Source organism: Marmota flaviventris, chromosome 14, assembly GCF_047511675.1.
Source record: "Marmota flaviventris isolate mMarFla1 chromosome 14, mMarFla1.hap1, whole genome shotgun sequence".
NCBI lineage: Eukaryota > Metazoa > Chordata > Mammalia > Rodentia > Sciuridae > Marmota > Marmota flaviventris.
The window spans coordinates 30,938,728-30,951,946 of record NC_092511.1 but is presented as its reverse complement, the minus strand read 5'-3'; the positions used below and the strand labels follow the sequence as shown (position 1 = coordinate 30,951,946).

General features: G+C 36.8%; 1 protein-coding gene across 6 annotated transcripts in view; it reads left to right on the top strand.

Annotated features, from left to right (window-relative positions):
• Map4k3 (mitogen-activated protein kinase kinase kinase kinase 3) overlaps positions 1-13,219 on the top strand; it is a 188,025-nt gene that overhangs the window by 56,774 nt on the left and 118,032 nt on the right. The window lies entirely within an intron of this gene.

The following is a 13,219-nucleotide window of genomic DNA, read 5'->3' as shown; positions in this document are numbered from 1 at the left end:
TTCCATTTAACATTTTATCCTGTTGCCTGGAAAACACAAGTCTTCATTCTCCAGGGATACTGGTGGGGAGGTGTTAGCCTGCATTTGTATTAAACAAAAGCTACATGGTAGCATTTTAATCAGTGATGTCCTGAAGCCCCCTCCACCCACCTTTTTTTTTTTTTTTTTTAAACTAATGACATAATGAGCCTGTATGCCCATGTTTGCATTCAGAGATCCCAGTTTAGCTGGAAGGTTGTAATCTGCTCTGGTGGTGTGTTTACATCACTAAAGCACTGCAACTCAAGACTTGGTCTGCTCTCATTTTCTCAAGCTGGTTTTTAAACATTTGCCAGCATACAAAAAAGAACATTCTCTTTTATTCTTCATTTTCTGATTTGGGAACAGTTAATGATATTTGCACATGAATTCTTCTTTTTTGGGGGGATTGAATTCAGGGGCCCTTGACCACTGAGCCACATCTCCAGCCCTGTTTATATTTTATTTCGAGACAGGGTCTCACTGAGTTGCTTAGTGCCTCACCATTGCTGAGGCTTTGAACTCATGATCATGAGCCACTGGGATTATAGGTATGTGCACACCCTGCTGATATATGCACATGAATTCTTAATCCCTACAGATTTCTCCTCGGCCCTGGGCATGTCTTTCTCCATAGCCTTCCCTTGTAATCATAATCTCTTAAATCCCATTCCTATGTCATTTTACTAACCCTCATTAGACTGCAGTCTTTTTCTTTTTTTTTTTTTTAGACTGCAGTCTTTTTCAAAGTGTGATTCGTAGTCTCTGTTGATTGAATCAGAGTCATTTAGGTGGTATTGAAATAATAGGCCATGGGGGTCACCTCAAATCTGCTGACGTAGAATCTGTATGTATGGAGCTCCAGATCGACACATCTTTAAATCTGCAATTTAAAGCAGTTCTACAAATAGTTCTTTTTGTGTTGTTTAATTTCTATATTCAGTTTAATATCATTTTTTATAGGTATATACAGTATTTCTCATTGTTGGCACCTGTATTAGTCCATTTTTCATTACTATAATGAAATACCTGGGGCAGACTAATTCATAAAGAAGAAAGTTTGGGAAGCTGAAAGACCAAGATTGGGTAGTTCCATTGGTTCAGCACCTAGCGAAGGTTTAACAGCATAATGGCAAGCCAAACATCACATAGCCAGAATGGAATACAGAGAATCTGGGCTCCCATAATCCCTTTTGAGGGCAGGTCCCTAATGACTTCAGGACCTCCTATCATGTCCCCTTCTTAAAAATTTCATATCTCCTTCCAATACTACCACTCTGGGACTAAGCATCCAATACATGGACTTTTGGGAGACACTGTGAAACATACCCAAGCCATAGCAGTGCTGTTGGCATTTGGATCAGGCCTGTCATTGGGTGGCACTCTGTAAGCGGAAAAGGACATCTGTAATCCCATCCAAATGCATTGTCATCCCCTCTAATTGGTACAACCAGAAAAGCTTTTGATATTTCCAAACACACCCCCTTTCCTTTATGTGGAGGTGATATCCTCCTCAATTAAGAATCTCTAGCATATGCTACTTTTATTATTCTAGAGTTATTCTTTATATCTTCATACATAGACTTGATGGTAAGACTCAACATTATTTACAACTCTGCCCACTCCCAAATAATACAAGGTATTTGGAGTGATTTAATGCAATCCCATCTTCCTTTTTCCATGGTATTTTGTTCAACATTTGACTCTAGCTTTTTAAAATATTGAATAAATATGACATTATTGTTGTTTGCTACAGTAATCAGTATTTGTTTATATCTACCCAAGATTGCCAATTGTTAAATTGATATTTCTTTCATTTGAGTATTAATGAAACTTGAGTCTTTTTTTTTTTAAACTTCTTTAAAAGAAGACATTATTGTGCATTTGGAAGTAAACTCTGAGTTTTTGTTAGAAAATGTCTGTTTCTCCCAATTTCTTGATGTTTTACTTGAGAATACAATTCTAGAATGACATAATTTTTCTAAGCACTGTATTTAGTCCTTCTGTTTTTTATTGCTCCTCTGAAAAATCTTGCTGAGAGCCATAGCCAAGTAGGAATGACGCATGGCATTTTTGGTTGAAAGGTGACGCCAGCAAGCCATTGAGATGATATAATTAAGTTAAAATCTGCATTCAATTGGATATTAGACCCTTGCTGGCCTGCTACTTTGGAGCTCTAGCAGCTCTAGCGGGACTCCCAGAGAGTTCCCATTGGTTGGGGAAATGCAGTAGGAGGGATTTCCGGAGGAGGGATTTTCCTGTTGGTGTAGTGTGGCCTGGGAGAACACCACGTGTGTGGTTCGGCATATTTCCTGGGAGCGTGCGTGGCATTGGCGGGAGTTTCAGAAATAAAGTTTGTTCCTGCTTGAGTGGCTCGTGATTTGGTGCCCAGCCAGACTGCGGCAAAATCTAATTGCTTCCCCCCCCCCCCCTTTTGTGGATAAACTTACTCCTTTTCTTTGGCTGCTCTTAAAGATAGCCTCTTGGCCTTCTATATTGTACAGTTTCACATAGTGTGTCTAGATGTGCTTTTCTTTTTTATTCTCCTAGAGATTTGTGTCTCTGGGAACTGAGGTTTTGTCTTCTGTTTTTGAAATTTTCTAGCCACTATATCTTAAAAAATATGGGTTCTCCATTCTTTGGAAGCTTTAGTTAGTTGTATTTTAAATCTTCTTATCCTATTCTTTATGTTCTTTAATTTCTCTTTTGTATTTCTTTTTTTCTGTGAAGGATTGTATTTTTTTTTTTTTTCCTATTTTCAAAAATCCTGTTTTGTTTTGCCTATCATCCAAGTCATTTTTGTTAGCCTCTTGTTTCTGGCCCATGTATTTGTTACCTTGTTCTGTGAACTTTTAAAGCATACTTTAAGTGTAATTTTATGTTGTATATCTTTTAATCCACAATTTTAACTTATGCACATTTAATTTGGTTTCCCATAGCTCCTCCTGCTCTATCCTGCTCTTTTGTGTATGTGTGTGGTGCTGGTGATTGAACCAAAGGTCTCATGCATGCTAGGCAAGTGCTCCAAACTAACTACAGCCCAGTCCTCCTAATGTGTTTGATAATTTTATTTTAAGTTCATATATTTGGCTAATACTATCATGTAGGAATCTCCTGGAATGTAAGGTGAAGGTATGTTTTTCTTCAGAAGAATTGCTTCTGTTTCTGGTGGATGCTCAGAAAGAACTTAAATTTATTTCCTGGCTTGAGGTTCCTGGACCTCACAAAAAGTATTAATTTTTAACCCTATACCCCACTTAGGAGAGGTTTGTAATTAAGAATTTCCAGGAGAGAGGTGGAGGCCTGATGCAAACAGATTGCTTTTTATTTACTCTCTTGTCAATGGATAGAGCCCTTTCCCCTCACCTACCAGCATTTACTGAGGGCTGTGGCCCTTCAGTGTGGAGATTTTATTGCAGTAGTCTCAATTACAACTTTCACCATATCTAGTAAAACTCAAAATTCAAGTCTCTAGATTTCAAGTTTTAACTAAAGTCATAGATTTAGTTTTTGCTTACTGCTCTGATTTCATTCAATGAATTCATTCAGCATATTTATTTGCTTATTCATTCATGTATACATGCAGTGCTGGGGATTGAATTCAGGGCCTCGCACATGCCAGGCAAGCACTATACCACTGAGTCACTAGGTTTTGTTTTTTTTGGCTCATTACTGTATTCTCTGTTTTTACCTCCTGTGAGACTTTTGAGTTTAGCAGTTTCTTTAAAAGTATTTGTTGTATCTTGTCTAACGTATATAGTAATTTATAATGGGAGGAGGGTTTTCCTATCTAGTTTTAATCTATTTCCAAAAACAAAACCTTGTGTTTTTTTTTTTGTTTTGTTTTGTTTTTTAATGCACATTGGAGGATGCTGCTGCTGTTGCCTTCTGTGTAGGAAATGGGAATTTTGTTACCTGATCCTTTTTATTTTTCCAAAACTCAGTGCCACAATTAAATCTATTTATTAGTTGACATTTGTGATCTGCCAGTTAACATTTAAAAGTGTTATTGATATGGACAAAGTCTAATAGAATCCCAAAATTCGAAATGAAGCTGTGAAACAGAATTTGTTGGTGAGTTTTGGAACTGGCTGTACTCTTTTTATCACTCACAGATTAGTTTCCATGTCTCTATGCAATCATTATCTACTAACTACATTTTTTAAAAGTTAGTCTGATAGTCTCAATCTGTTTTTCTCTTTTCTGAAATTAGGATCATGGAATCCTAGAAATTTGGATCTTTAATTATCTAGTTTCAAGAAACAAAAACCCATTTAACATAATTCAAGAAAAGAGAGACCTTGCAAAGATACACATGATGTGGAACTGGAAAGTTGTCAGAAGCAGCTTGGAGTTCTATTCTTTTCTCATCTCTTATTTTTCTCTGTGCATCTGTTCTCTTCTCTGCTCTTTATTGATTGTCTTTTTTGTATTTCTTCCTGTTTTTGAAAACTTCACTCAAAAGTCCTGGGTGTGATATGGGCACAATTTTTATAGTGTCATTTTACATGGAGTTACATTGCATGATGTTACTATATCTCAGTATTTCCAATTTAAAACTTTTTAGAGTTGAATGTAGTGACACACTCCTGAGCAGCTTTGAGCAGCCTCAGCAGCTCAGAAGGCTGAGACAATAGGATCACAAATTTGAGGCCAGCCTGGGCCACTTAGCAAGACCCAGTCTCAAAAAGGGCTGGGGATGTAGCCCAGTGGTAAAGCATCCTGGGTTCAATCCCTAGTACTTCTTATAGCTGTGCTATCTAAAACACAGCTGTTACTAGCTATATGTGGCTATTAAAATCAAAACTAAAGTAATGCGTAGGATCTGTATGGTAATAACTATAAAACACTGCTGAAAGATATCAGAGAAACCCTAAATAAACAGAAAGATCTGACAGTAATGTTCATGGTTTTTAAGACTCTACACAAAGATGTTAGTTCTCCCTCAAATTGAACTATATGTTAAATGTGCTTTCCATTAAAATCCCAACAGGATTTTTTTTTTAAATGTAGGTTAGTGGAATCTGAAATTCATATGGAAGGGCAAAGGACCTAGAATAGCCAAAACTGTTTTGAAAAAGAAAACGTTGGAAGAATCACAGTATCTGATTTTTAAGACTTACTAAAAAGCTATAATAATCAAGACTGTGTAGTATTGGTAAGGAATAGACAAAAGATCAATGAGTCAATGTAGATCAACATAAGTTGAAAAACAAACTCACACATATAAAAAGCCAATTGACTTCTGGAAAAGGTGAAAGGCCATTCAATGAAGGAAGAATTTTTATTTTATTTCAGTAATGGGAATTGAACCCAAAGGTTTTCTGCCACTGAACTATATCTACAGCCCTTTTTATTTTATTTTATTTTTAAATTTTGAGACAGGGTCTCACTAAGTTCCTGAGGAAGAACTTAAAATCCTCCTGCCTCAGCTTCCCAAATTGTTGTGATTACAGGCTTGCACCACATGGTCTTTTCTCTTTGTGTGCAAGTTCAAGGCCACTTTTAGCAAATTAGCAAGGCCCTGGCAACTTAGCGTGACCCTGTCTCAAAATTTTAAAAAGGCTGGGGATGAGGCTTGGTGGTAAAGTGCCCCTGGGTTAAATCCCAGTACTCCTTCCCCAAATAAAAATTTTTGCTCTGTGTATTGGTTTGAGAGGACTGCTTTAACAAAATGCCGCAGACTGTGGGTGGCTTAAACAGTAGAAATTTATATTCCTATAATTCTGGAGGTTGGAAGTCCCAAGTCAAGGTGCTGGCAGGGTTGGTTGCTCTTGAGCTTGCAGATGGCTACCTTTTGGCTGTGGCTCCACATGGCCTTTTCTCTTTGCATGTGTTTCTTTGGTGTTCTTTATTCCTCTTTTGTAAGGATATCAATCAGTGGATTAGGACCTATTCCTATGAGCTCATTAACCTTAATTACCTCATTAAACAACCTGTCTCCAAATACTGTGGCATTCTAAGGTACTGGGGGTTAGGACTTCAACATATAAATTTGGAAGAAAACAATTCAGCCATAACGTTACGTTGTGTGAAATACATATTAAGAAAACAAAACAAAACAAAAAAGCTGCAGACTGGGGGGAAATAACTGCAAATCATATATCTGATAAAGGACATTCTATTTATAGAATATATAAGAATTCCCAAAACTCAATAAGAAAATGAATATCCCAATTAAAGCATGGACAAAAGACTGGGAGACACTTCACCAGGAAAAAGCTGATAAGGACAGAAATACTTGTTCAATGTCATTAGCCATTAGAGAAATGCAAACTAAATCCACTGTGAGCTACCATTACATACCTACTAGAATGACTAAATTAAAAATATAGTAGTAACTATACATTCAGCATACAGAAATCAATAAATGTAATTCATCACATCACAGCGATGCAGGGCAGCTGGAATGCATAAACATTGCTGTTGGGAATGAACAATGGTACTGCCACTCTAGAAATAGTTTGACATTTTCTTATGAATATTCCATGATATGAGCTAGTCCCACTCCTGAGTATTATGTAACCTGTACACAAATGTTTATAAGAACTGTGTTCATATTTGTTCCAGATTGAAAACAACCAGATATTCTTTAACTGGTAAATGGATAAACTGTAATACATCCATGCAGTAGAATACTATTTAGCAACAAAAAGGAATAAACTAATGACACATGCAACAATTTAAAGCAGGAGGAGTCTCAAGAGGTTACATAATGAATGATTAAGGACAAACGGATAGTGGCAGAGAACAAATCAGTGTGTCTGGACTTAGGATATAATTCTAGTACAGTTTTTACAACAGTGGAACTTTTCTGTTTTCTGATTGTGGTGGTAACACACGTCTGTATATGTGTTAAAACTACTTAGAACTATATCCCCAAAACCCTATTTCTTGTATGGTTTTTAAGAATTAAAACCCCCAGTTTTAACTATCACATATAAATATTTTATGATTGGACAAAATTCAGCTCTTCAGTTGTACTGGCCTCATTTCATTTCATCAATAGGATAGGTACATGTGGCATAGAACAAATATGTCAGCACAGATATATAACATTTCTGTCAGTGAAGAACATTCTTTTGGACAGTGCTGTTTTAAAGCAGAATTGGCAAGAGCTGGGGATATTGTCAGTGAGGATGCTTGATCAGCATTCACCAGCATGTGTGACTCCCTGGGTTAAATCCCCAGTACCAAAAAAAAAAAAAAAAAAAGTTAATGTAGAGCAAGGTTGGCAAACCCTTTCAATAAAGGACCTGATACTTCATACTGTACTAGCCATAAAAGGTACTTAAAACAAATGAGCCAGGCACAGTGGTGCACGCCTATAATCCCAGCGACTCAGGAGGCCGAGGCAGAAGGATTGCAAATCAGAGACCTTGCAATTTAGTGAGCCCTTTCTCAAAAAGGACTGGGAAAGATTGTGTACCACGATCATGTGGGATTCATCCCTGGGATGCAAGTTTGGTTCAACATACAGAAATCAGTAAATGTAATTCATCACAACAATAGACCTAAAGATAAGAATCATATGATCATCTCAATAGATGCAGAAAAAGCATTCAACAAAATTCAGCACCTCTTTATGTTCAAAACATTAGAAAAACTAGGGATAACAGGAATATATCTCAACATCATAAAGGCCATCTATGCTAAGCCCCAGGCCAATATCATTCTAAATGGAGAAAAATTGAAGGCATTCCCTCTAAAAACTGGAACAAGACAGGGATGCCTTCTTTCACCACTCCTATTTAACATAGTTCTTGAAACACTGGCTAGAGCAATTAGATGAAAGAAATTAAAGGAATACACATAGGAAAAGAAAAATTCAAATTGGCACTATTTGCTGATGATATGATTCTATACCTAGAAGACCCTAAAATTTCCACCAGAAAACTAGTAAATTCAGCAAAGTAGCAGAATATAAAATCAACACCCATAAATTAAAGGCATTTCTATATATCAGTGACAAATCCTCAGAAAGGGAAACGAGGAAAACTACTACATTTACAGTAGCCTCAAAAAAATAATATAATAATATTATATTATTAATAATAATATAATAATATAATATATATAATATATTATATATATAATATATTATATATATATATAATATATTATAATATATATAATATATATATATAATATAATAATAATAATAATACTTGGGAATCAACAAACGAGGTTTTGAAAGAGCTATATAATGAAAAGTACAGAACCCTAAAGAAAGAAATCAAAGATGGAAAGATGTACCTTGCTTTTGGGTAGGCAGAATTAATATTACCAAAATGCCCATACTTCCAAAAGCACTATGCAGATTTAATGCAATTCTGATCAAAATCCCAGTGACATTCCTCATAGAAATATAAAAAGCAATTATGAAATTCATCTGGAAAAATAACAGACCCAGAATAGCTAAAGCAATCCTTAGCAGGAAGAGTGAAGCAGGTGGCATCACTATACCAGACCTTAAACTATACTACATAGCAATAGTAACAAAAACAGCATGGTATTGGCACCAAAACAGACTGGTAGACCAGTGGTACAGAGTAGAGGACACAGACACTAAACCACAAAATTACAATTATCTTATATTAGACAAAGGTGCCAAAAATATACATTGCAGAAAAGATAGCCTCTTCAACAAATGGTGCTGGGGAAACTGGAAATCCATCTGCAAAAAAAATGAAATTAAACCCCTATCTCTCAACTTGCACAAAACTCAACTCAAAGTGGATCAAGGACTTAGGAATAAAACCAGAGACTCTGCATCTAATAGAAGAAAAAATAGGCCCAAATCTCCATTATGTGGGATTAGGTCCCAACTTTCTTAATAAGACTCCTTTGGTGCAAGAATTAAAATCAAGAATCAATAAATGGGATGGACTCAAACTAAAAAGTCCCTTCTCAGCAAAAGAAACGATCTGTGAGGTGAATAGAGAGCCTACAACTTAGGAGCAAGTCTTCACCCTTCACACATCAGATAGAGCAGTAATCTCTAGGGTATATAAAGAATTCAAAAAGTTAAACTCAAAACAACAACAACAAACCAAAAAACAAATAACCCAATCAACAAATGGGCCAAGGACCTGAACAGACACTTCTCAGAAGATGATATACAAATATATGAAAAAATGTTCATCATAGCTAGCAACTAGAGAAATGCAAGTCAAAACTACTCTAATATTTCATCTCACTCCAGTCAGAATGGCAGCTATTATGAAGACAACAACAAGAGTTAGTGAGGATGTGGGGTAAAAGGTACCTCATACATTGCTGGTGGGACTGCAAATTGGTGCAGCCAATATAGAAAGCAGTACGGAGATGTCTTGGAAAATTGGGAATGGAACCACCATTTGACCTACCTATCCCTCTCCTCGGTCTATACCCAGAGGACTTAAAAATAGCATACTGCAGGGACACAGCCACATCAGTGTTTATAGCAGCACAATTCACAATAGCTAAACTGTGGAACCAACCTAGATGCCCTTCAATAGATGAATGGATTAAAAAAATGTGGCATATATACACAGTGGAATATTACTCAGCAATAAAAAGAGAATAAAATCATGGCATTTGCAGATAAATGGATGGAGTTAGATAAGTAATGCTAAGTGAAGTTAGCCAATCCACAAATACCAAATGCCGAATGTTTTCTTTGATATAAGGAGGCTGATTCATAGCAGGATAGGGAGAAAAGGAGCACGGGAGGAATAGACGAACTCTAGATAGGGCAGAGGGGTTGGAGGGGAAGGGAAGGATCATGGAGTAATTAATGATGGTGGAATGTGATGGTCATTATTATCCAAAGTACAAGAATGAAGACACGAATTGATGTGAATATACTTTGTATACAACCAGAGGTATGAAAAATTGTGCTCTGTGTGTAATAAGAATTGTAATGCATTCCACAGTCATATATAATTTTTTTTAATAAATAAATAAAAAGGGCTGTGAATGTAGCTCAGTGAAAAGCACTCTTGGGTTCAATTCCCAGTACAATAAAGAAATAAATCTAACCACCAAAAACCAAACGACACCTGGTTCAGTTTCTGGTATAAAAAAAAAAAAGAATATTAAACAAATGAGCATGGCTCTGTAACAGTAAAATTTTATTTATGAAACAAGCATATTTGTTGATCCCTGTTGTTATGGTTTAGATGTGATGTGTCCCCCAAAAGCTCACATGTGCAACAATGCAAGAAGGTTTGGAGGAGAAATGATTGGGTTATAGCCTTAACCTAATTAGTGGATTTAATGCCTGATGGGATTAACTTGGTGGTGACTGGAGCAAGTAGGGTGTGGCTGAAGGAAGTGGTTGACTGGGGGCATGGCTATGGACTATATATTTTGTATCTGGCCTCTCTGCCTCCTGATCACCATTTAAGCTCTCTCTCTCTCTGTCATACTGTTCCTCCATGATGTTTGCCTCACCTGAGCCCCAAGGAATGTAGTCTACTGTCTATGGATTAGGACCTCTGAAACCCTGAGCCCCCAAATAAACTTTTCCTCTTCTATAGTTGTTCTGGTCAGATCTTTTAGTCAAAGGGGCAAAAAAGCTGACTAAAACACCTGTTTTGGAATTAATTGTCTTTTTCTCCTTTTATCATGTTGGCTCAGGACTTATTGGTAAATTGACCTCATAATTTAGCATTCAGATTAAATAAAATTTTACTTATTTGAGAGTGAGAATGAGCACTATTATAATGCTGAGAGAGTAGACATAAATTAGGAGTGTTCTGGGCACACTGTTCGTTCACTCCCTCATTCTCCCTGTGAACTCGTTTCCTTTGGTGGATGCGTACCTAGCTCAATTGTGGAAAGCAAACATAAAATTAGACCTTTAGTAGTAGTGAGGTGGGTTTCCTGTGACAGTGTCTGGGAGGGGCTCTAAGCTTTGGCCTTCTGGCATACTCAAAATAATCTGTCCATAAGACCCTGTGCATGCTTTTCTTTCTGTCCTCACCCCATCCTTTTCCATGTTGTAATCCATCCTGTCTCAAACCTGTGCATAAATGGTATCACCTTGGTGAAACCATCTGAAAACCCTTTTCAGACCTAGAAGTTGTTAGTAACATTTTATATAATTCAGGTGGTACAGTGCTTTCATCCGGGTCCTTAGGCTTGGCGGTTTATCACAGGCACCTCAGTGGCCTTACATACACATTCCTGGGTCCCATTTAGTAGTAGGTGGACACAATTTCTTTATTTCATATTAATGTGGTGCTAAAGATTGAACCCAGTGCCTCACGCATGCTAGGCAAGCACTCTACCACTGACCACAACCCCAGACCCCTCCTGGGTGCCATTTTAAATCTGTTTATTCAAAATTAGTGCCAGTGTTTGTTGTTTTGTATTTAAACTCCTATAGGATTTTTATATGTCCTGCCAGTTGGTTCAGTATTTAGAATCTGTTAGTTTAGAGTGAAATATTTGATGTAAACATTGACTTGGAACCTCATAAATAGTTTATTTTCTCCTTATTATTTTTAAGTTGTGGGTGGAGGGGTCCAAGAGAGGATGGACAAAAGGGAATAACTTGCTCAAATCCTGTTGCTTGTTAATGGTAGAGCCAGGACTAAATTTTTATTTCTTAACTCTCATTTCAGAACCTTTCATGTTTCATTGGACATCTACATAATAAGCTTTGGAAAGCTGAGGGTGCTCAGTATTCAGTAGTCAGACTTTTTACTGATAATAATTGCCTTTAACTCACTTTATATAGTGCCAAGCACATTTATTTTGCCTTTTTTTTTTTGTACCAGGGATTGAACCCAAGAGTGCTTAACCACTGAGCAACATCCCCAACCCTTTTTATAGTTTATTTCGAGACAGGGTCTTGCTAAGTTGCTTAGGACCTCACTAAATTGCTAAGGCTGGCTTTGAACTTGAAATTCTCTTGTCTTGGCCTCCAGAGTCACTGGGATTATAGGTGTGCACCCCCGCGCCAAGCATTTTTTTGGCTCTTAATGATGGCTTCTTAATGATGTTGCTTAGCCTCAGTCTACATTCGAGGAATACTTTTCTGATAATTGAAGATAACTCAGCAATCAGTGTGAAATCATCTCAAAAGAATCCTTTACCAAAGTAGTTATTTGAATGGCTTCCAAAGGTTCACCAAACCAAAGAAGTTCTGGAACAGATCTGAAATTCAGTAGTATTTCCAAGAACTCCTATAAACACATCTGTTCTAGGTCAGCAAGATTTTCCTCACCAGGCCTACTCCTATTTGAGAAAGGTTACCCAGGTTCTGTGGAAGCATGTGTGTGGGATGCATAAGCAAGAATAAAGTATGAGACCAAGGCCAGGATAACCTAAGCTGAGCCTTAAAGAATATCTGACAGTTGGGCAAAAGTGTGGATAGCACTAAGGAGTGACAATTTTTTAGTTTGGCCAGAGTCTAAGGTACAAATTAGGGAATGACTAGAAAGATAGACAGGGACCCAATAATAGAAGGTATTATAATTAAAATGCTATACTTCACAACTTGCAACAAATCCACATGCAAATAAATGAAATTGAAGCCCCACCTGACACCATATAAAAATTTGCTTAAGTGGATCGTAGACCTAAATGTGAGGTCTGAAACTATTAGAAGAAAATACAAGAAAGAAACAGTGGCCTTAAGGTCTTAGCTATAAGACTAAAAACCCAACTGAAAAAACATAACAAAGTTGTACTTCATCAGAACTAAAAGTTTTGTGCTTCAAAGGATACCATCAAGACAATGAAGACAGGATGGGAGGAAATACTTGCAAATCATATAACTGTTAAGGGATTTATATACAGAATATATGAATTCTTACAAGTCAACAATAAATAGACAGCAGTTAAAAGTGGGCAAAGAGTTGAATTACAAAGAAATTATTCAGATGGCCATGCTTACTGTGAAAAAGATGCTCAACATCATTAGTCTTTAGTAAAATGTAAATCAGGCCACAATGAGAGATCACTCCATGTCCACTAAATTGGCTAAAATGAAAGCAGACAATAGCAAATAGGCAAGGATGTGGAGAAACTGGAGCCCTTATGTTCATTGCTGATGATAATGTAAAATAGTGTAGCTACTTTGGAAAACAGTTTGGCAGTTCTTCAAAAAGTTAAACATAGAATTGCTATATGACCCAGCATTTCCTCTCTTAGGTGTCTGTACTCAAAAGAGAATTGAAAACACAGGTCCACACAAAAATTTGTATAC